This window comes from Macrobrachium nipponense, chromosome 24 (genome assembly GCF_015104395.2).
Source record: "Macrobrachium nipponense isolate FS-2020 chromosome 24, ASM1510439v2, whole genome shotgun sequence".
Lineage (NCBI taxonomy): Eukaryota > Metazoa > Arthropoda > Malacostraca > Decapoda > Palaemonidae > Macrobrachium > Macrobrachium nipponense.
Window position 1 is genome coordinate 76,541,830 of NC_061091.1, and position 7,084 is coordinate 76,548,913.

Genomic DNA, 7,084 nt, shown 5'->3' on the forward strand with positions numbered 1-7,084 from the left:
CGATTCCCCTCGCCTGAGGAACCTGGAGGACCCCTGACATCCTTCAGATGATAGAGGGAAGGACTCGGAGCATGTAGGATGGTCTTCGGAAGGACATGAAGTAGGAATGGCTGGAGGGGTTTCTGGAAATGGTGGCGGGGGAGGGGGAGGATGAGAGGGAGGAGAATGGGAGGGAGGAGGAGGAGTAGGATAGGAAGAAAGGGGAGGAGGAGGATGGGAAGTAGGGGGTTGAGGAGAAGGGGAAGGGGTTGGTTGATGGGAAGGAGGGGCTAGGAGAAGGAGGGGAAGGGGGTGGTTGATGGGAATTAGGGGCAGGAGGGGAGGGGAGGGGATGGGAATTGTTTTATGGGAAGTAGGGGGAGGAGTAGGAGGAAGAAGAGGAGGAGGATGGGAAAGAATCTGGTTTGCTAAATGTCCGTGTTGTGGGGGACCCTCATCAGGCGGAAGGAAGACGAAGTATCCTTTGTTCCTGGAAGGATTTTCCAAGAACGACTTGTAAATTAAGGACGGCAGGAGCGAATCCGGGAATTTACTGGAAGGATGACGTCCGTCGGCGACTGATCTTGGTTCAAACCTAACGTCGGAGTCGTTGGCGTAATCTGGGATAATAATAATAATAATAATAATAATAATAATAATAATAAATAATAATAATATATAATAATCACAAGATCAGGCCCTAAGAACCAGATATGTTCAAAGAACGATAGACGGAAATAACATCTCTCCCATATGTAGGAAGTGCAATACGAAAAATGAAACCATAAACCTCATAGCAAGTGAATGCCCGGCACTTGCACAGAACCAGTACAAAAAGAGGCATGATTCAGTGGCAAAAGCCCTCCCTGGACTGGGCCTGTGCAAGAAACATCAGCTACCTTGGCAGTAATAATGTGGGTTACGAGCACCAACCTGAACAACGGAAATGATGGCTAGAAAAACGATCATAGGCAAAAGATCCTCTGGGACTATGGTTCTTCATCACGGATAGGGTGATACGGCTGCAAACAACCAGACGTGACGTTGATTGACAAAGTCAAGAAGAAAGTATCACTCATTGATGTCGCAATACCATGGGACACCAGAGTTGAAAAAAGAGAAAGGGAAAAAATAGGGAAAAAATGGATAATATCAAGATCTGAAAATAAATAATAAAATAAGAAGGATATGGGATATGCCAGTGGAAATCGTACCCATAATCATAGGAGCACTAGGCCACGATCCCAAGATCCCTGAAAAGGAATCTAGAAAAACTAGAGGCGAAGTAGCTCCAGGACTCATGCAGAGAGTGGTGATCCTAGAAACGGCACACATAGTAAGAAAAGTGATGGACTCCTAAGGAGGCAGGATGCAACCCGGAACCCCACACTATAAATACCACCCAGTCGAATTGGAGGACTGTGATAGAGCAAAAAAAAAAAAAAAAAATAATCAATAATAATAATAATAATAATAATAATAATAATATAATAATAATAATAATAATAATAATAATAATAATAATAATAATAATGTTTTTGGTAGAAGATCCTCTTTCAGGCAAATGCTGTTAAAAAAGAATGGCAGAATTAAGCGAGTTGATTTTATATATTGTTTTTCTGTTTTTCTTACAATTCGCTTCTCAGGCTCAGCGATGTTTCTGAGTAACTAGCCAATATTCACATTGAGAATTTCTAAAAATTAAAAAAAATGCTGAGGGTGATCTTTTATTCTATTAAAACAGGATCCCCGGTCCAGGTCAAGCAGGGGTCATCGTCAGTGCCAGAATAATAATAATAATAATAATAATAATGATAATGATAATAATAATAATAATAATAATAATAATAATATTATTATTATTATTATTATTATTATTATTATTATTATTATTATTATTATTATTATTATTATTATTATTATTATTATTATTATTATTATTATTATTATTATTATTATTATTATTATTATTATAATATTAGTAATAATAATAATAATAATAATAATAATAATAATAATAATAATAATAATAATAATTCACTTTTCACAGGTGACAACTATTTGGTAACTTCTGCTTATTATTATTTGGCTTGATTAGCATTTGGCTACTCTAACATGATTATCTTTCACGTCGTCAAGATGAAAACGACTATAAACAAAGGAGTGACCTATGTACCTTTAAATGTACATAAGTGCCAAATCAGGACTTTATTGAGCAGTGCAAGACGAATAAGAATGAGCATTGACGTCAAAAAGTGAGACTTTTTCATTTCAGTGGGGAAGAATGAAGACGAAAACTCCCTGGACAATATTTTTGGCAATCCTAATAGAGATGAATATTGCCTAGAATTTCGTCGTGGGGCTGGCAAATTATTGAAATTTGTAAAGTGAGCATTTTCTTTCCAACATAGTTATATTTGGACGCTATTTTTAATTTACCATGTGTTTTGGGCGTAAAATATGCCTGTTCTGATTAACAGCCCGGTAATCCAAATAAGATATTACAAACAGTTCGTTAGAGGGATGCCACCAGGCCTTCATGAGAAGAGTTTCGGTAACCCGGCGTGTAGGTGTAGCAAGCCAATACAGAATTACATCATTGAAGAAAGAACATTCGGGTCGAAAGTGACAAGAACAAGTCAATACTATGCCAAGGTTATCTTTGGGTATTACAAAGGTAGTAGGGCCTTACAGTTCAAATTCGACCAGGTCTGTTGTTTCCTGAAGGCTAGTGGCTAATTTCATAGCCTGAATTTTAAAACATGCCAGGGTTCTAAAAGTATTTTTTTTTTTTTTTAATCTTGCCCTATTTTCCATTCACACGTCATTTTAACTGGTAGTAGTAAGACTCTGCCTTTTCTTTGTTTTGACAGAATTGCGCATCTTTTGTTAGTTTGTTTTGTTTATATATATTATATTATATTATATATATATATGTGATTATTATATAATTATTATATATATATATATATCACAAAGGAGAGTGTGCTTTGAATGAAATCCTCAAAACAAGTGTACTGAAACCCAAGACCTTAAAAGGACATGGGACCGAAACTTAGTCTACGTGGTCTGTTTTTATCACATTTATGCGTGTCTTTATAATTGTGTGTGTGTGAGCACATTCTTTGCGCGCTCATTACTCTTTTGTGTCTTCGTACCTGCACTTGCTCACTTTGTTTGTGTATGCCTACGTGTGTATATATGTATGTGTGTGTACGTAAGAATATGGTACTACGGGAGAACCGGTGTTGATTAACTCAATTGGTTCCCAGTTTCAAATAATTTCTTGCATCTGATGGAAGGATTTCACTCCAAGATTTTGTAAGATATGTGTCCTCCCAGCAGTATTTCGAGAAAAGGTTCTTATAACGCAGAACAATGTATATTTTTCCTATTACAGGTTCTGATACTCGATCCACTGAAGCTTAACGGAGGACGTTTTTTGAGAAAGACTCAAATATTTGCCCGTGGACACTGACCTAGTTTGCGAATACAACACGCCAATTTTTTTACGTCACCTTTGCAGGAACTTTAGAAACTTGTTTTCTGTAAAATGTTGCGTAAAACTGTTAGAAATTTCCATTGTAATGTCTCACAATGTGCAATGATGTACAATGGTACGTATACAGAAAGCAAATTTGTTAAAAGCGAAATCATTGTTTCAAAAAACTGCGTCGTCTTATTAGGCGATTGTTGGAGAGAGAGGGAGAGTATTTTAGCCTCATAATAATATGTCAGGAGATTCTAGACTTATTATAAGTCTATAGTTTGTTAGATGTGGCTGGTGGCAATAGATATGGATAGAGACATGAGGCCAGCAGTCCCATCCCAATAATTTATGTCATAAGTCACGCCAATCGGGGTGTAAGGACAACGTCCTTCCGCTATTTTCGTTCCACTGTAACACCTTGCTAAATTCTATTGTACCTCATCGTGTGTAGAACTCTCTGGCATTTCCGGCGATATATAATTCATTTATGAACAACAATCGTACCCATAGATATCCACGTATATATGTCTGCAAGAAAACACAAATCCTTCTGGCCCAGACCCAGATTCTCTCTCTTCAGGTAGGATACTACATATCCATCCGCAGCCTCCTTTATAGCCTGTGTTTACCTGTAATAAATTACTACGGGCTATTCTATGAGCAAGATCCCGTGCTGGTATAAGGCCAGCTTAATCTCAAACAACAACAACAATAAGTTATCCGTACCCAGTTACCTGTCTTACTCTCAGGTCCTCACAAGGGGTAAGAAAACTGTAATTGATAACCTGCTACTATAAACAGTAAGAATCGATTTAAAAGAACAAAAGATCGATATATTTGTTATTTCTTAAAATATTTTGCATAAGAGAGCCTAAGAAAGAGGTGAAAACCATGTATATATTCCAGTTTCTGTTCATATTATTAAGCAGTTACGCGCATAGAGAGACTGCCAGTTTTAAATTGTGTCTGCCATTAAATTCACGTTTTCTGTTTATTAGTTTTTATAGAAAGCGTAAATTACTTAATGACTGACTGATTCATTTTCTCAAACTCTGCGTCATTCAGCCTCGTTCACTGATTATACGAATTTGATACAGCTTCTCTTCCTCAAGCTTATTAGTGTTTTATTGTTATAGCTCGACCTTATAACAGTACAAATGCTATAGAGCATTCATTAAATCTAGTAGAGCCCAAGAGTTGCGGATTCCTAAGCTTGTTCGTTACGACGCTCCTGCCTTGATGTTGAATGGAGGCTGACAAAACTATATGTGTATGTATATAGTATATATGATTGTATGTGTGTGTATGTATATATACTATATATATATATATATATATATATATATCTATATATATATATATATATATAAGATATATATAATGTTAAATATATGATAGATTTTCGATGAGAGAATTTTGGGAAGGTTTAGACATGTGGAAATAATGAACCATGATAATTGGTGAAATGTACATATAATCCAGAAGTGACATGATGAAGAAGGAGGAGAGGAAGGCCTAGACATTGTTGGACATAAACTGGGAAAGAGTTGTGGGAGGAAGTAAAGGTTTAATTTCTTGGAAGGAGATTTATGTGCAAGATAGACGGGAAAGTTAACAATTTGTGTTTATCGTCTCGACGTACTGCAGATGAGCCATCACTGTGGCCCATGAACTGGATAATTTTATGAAAGTTTACTTCCATTGTGCCTTGATTTCTCAAGTCATCCCTGTTAGGTGTATATATTTGCCCTTCTAATTCTCTAAATCCTCTCGGGGTCATCTTAAACTGCTAAAACCCGATGTAGAGTAAGTAAAAAATGAGACTCACCTGTTGCCTTTTCCTTCTTCTCTCTTGATGTGCCATGCTCAGATTTCTTGAGGCTGCCGGCCTCAGTTCCTAAGATTAAGAAGAGGAATACTGTGACTACCAGTAACCCTGTGGACATTGGGAGCTTCTGGAAAGAAACCAGTATTAGTGAAGTAATGGTTATTTCGTTCCAATGCTCTGCCTTATTTCGAGTAATATGTGTATTCCTTTCTTAGAGGTTAGTTCCTGGTTTCTTACCCTTTCTCAGTCTTCTGGGGTTTTTTTTTCTACTACTTTTGGTTGTACACGCACATACACACACACACACACAGATATATATATATATATATATATATATATATATATATATATATATATATATATATGTGTGTGTGTGTGTTGTGTGTGTGTGTGTGTGTGTGTGTGTGTATACATGCTTACATATGCTTCTTTTTTCCTTGATTGTAAGTATGGTTTGTTTGTTCTGTGGAAAGTTCGTGGGTGTTTAGGTTTCCTTCAAAACAAAGTAGGGGCATAATAATAATAATAATAATAATAATAATAATAATAATAATAATAATAATAATATAATAACTAATAATAATAATAATAACAATAATAATAATAATAATAATAATTCAATAATAATAATTAATAATAATAATAATAATAATAATAATAAGAGTAATAATGATAATAATAATATAATAATATGTTGTTGTTGTTAAAAAGGATGGGAGAATTAGCGAGTTGATTTTATATATTGTTTTTTCTATTTTCCTTACAATTCGCTTCTCAGGCTCAGCGATGTTTCTGAGTAACTGGCCAATATTCATATTGGGAATTTTAAAAAATTGTAAATGCTGAAGGAATCTTTTATTAGGATATCAGGTCCAGGTCAAGCAGGGGTCGTCGTCAGTGGCGGTATTATTCCGTAGACGTAGTTCAGTTCGGGCCGGGGTCGTCTTTGGTTTAAGGGCTGGTATTAGTATCAGCTATACCAGCACCAATACCAGCCCTTAAACCAAAGACGACCCCGGACCAAACTGAACTACGTCTACGGAATAATACCGCCACTGACGACGACCCCTGCTTGACTTGGACCTGATATCCTGTTTTAAATAAAAGATTCCTTCAGCATTTACAATTTTTTTAGATTCCCAATATGAATATTGGCCAGTTTACTCAGAAACATCGCTGAGCCTGAGAAGCGAATTGTAAGGAAAATAGAAAAAAAAAATATATAAAATCAACTCGCTTAATTCTGCCATCCTTTTTAACAACATTTGCCTAAAAGAGGGTCTTCTACCAAAATAATAATAATAATAATAATAATAATAATAATAATAATAATAATAATAATAATGAACCAGATATATTCAAAGAACGATAGACGGAAATAACATCTCTCCCATATGTAGGAGGTGCAATACGAAAAATGAAACATAAACCACATAGCAAGTGAATGCCCGGCACTTGCACAGAACCAGTACAAAAAGAGGCATGATTCAGTGGCAAAAGCCCTCCACTGGAGCCTGTGCAAGAAACATCAGCTACCTTGCAGTAATAAGTGGTACGAGCACCAACCAGAGGGACTGATAGAAAACGATCAGGCAAAGATCCTCTGGGACTATGGTATCAGAACGGATAGGGTGATACGTGCAAATAGACCAGACGTGACGTTGATTGACAAAGTCAAGAAGAAAGTATCACTCATTGATGTCGCAATACCATGGGACACCAGAGTCGAAGAGAAGGAGAGGGAAAAAAGGGATAAGTATCAAGATCTGAAAATAGAAATAAGAAGG

At 36.1% G+C, this 7,084-nt stretch overlaps 1 long non-coding RNA gene across 1 annotated transcript in view; it reads right to left on the bottom strand.

Annotated features, from left to right (window-relative positions):
- Positions 1 to 345: 345 nt before the first annotated feature.
- Positions 346 to 7,084, bottom strand: part of LOC135204279 (uncharacterized) — a 12,484-nt gene continuing 5,745 nt past the window's right edge. Inside the window, exons 2-3 of the long non-coding RNA XR_010312159.1 lie at positions 5,298 to 5,424; positions 346 to 599 (exon numbers count right to left, since the gene is read on the bottom strand). This is a non-coding gene — a long non-coding RNA (uncharacterized LOC135204279). The remainder of the gene's footprint in view (positions 600 to 5,297; positions 5,425 to 7,084) is intronic.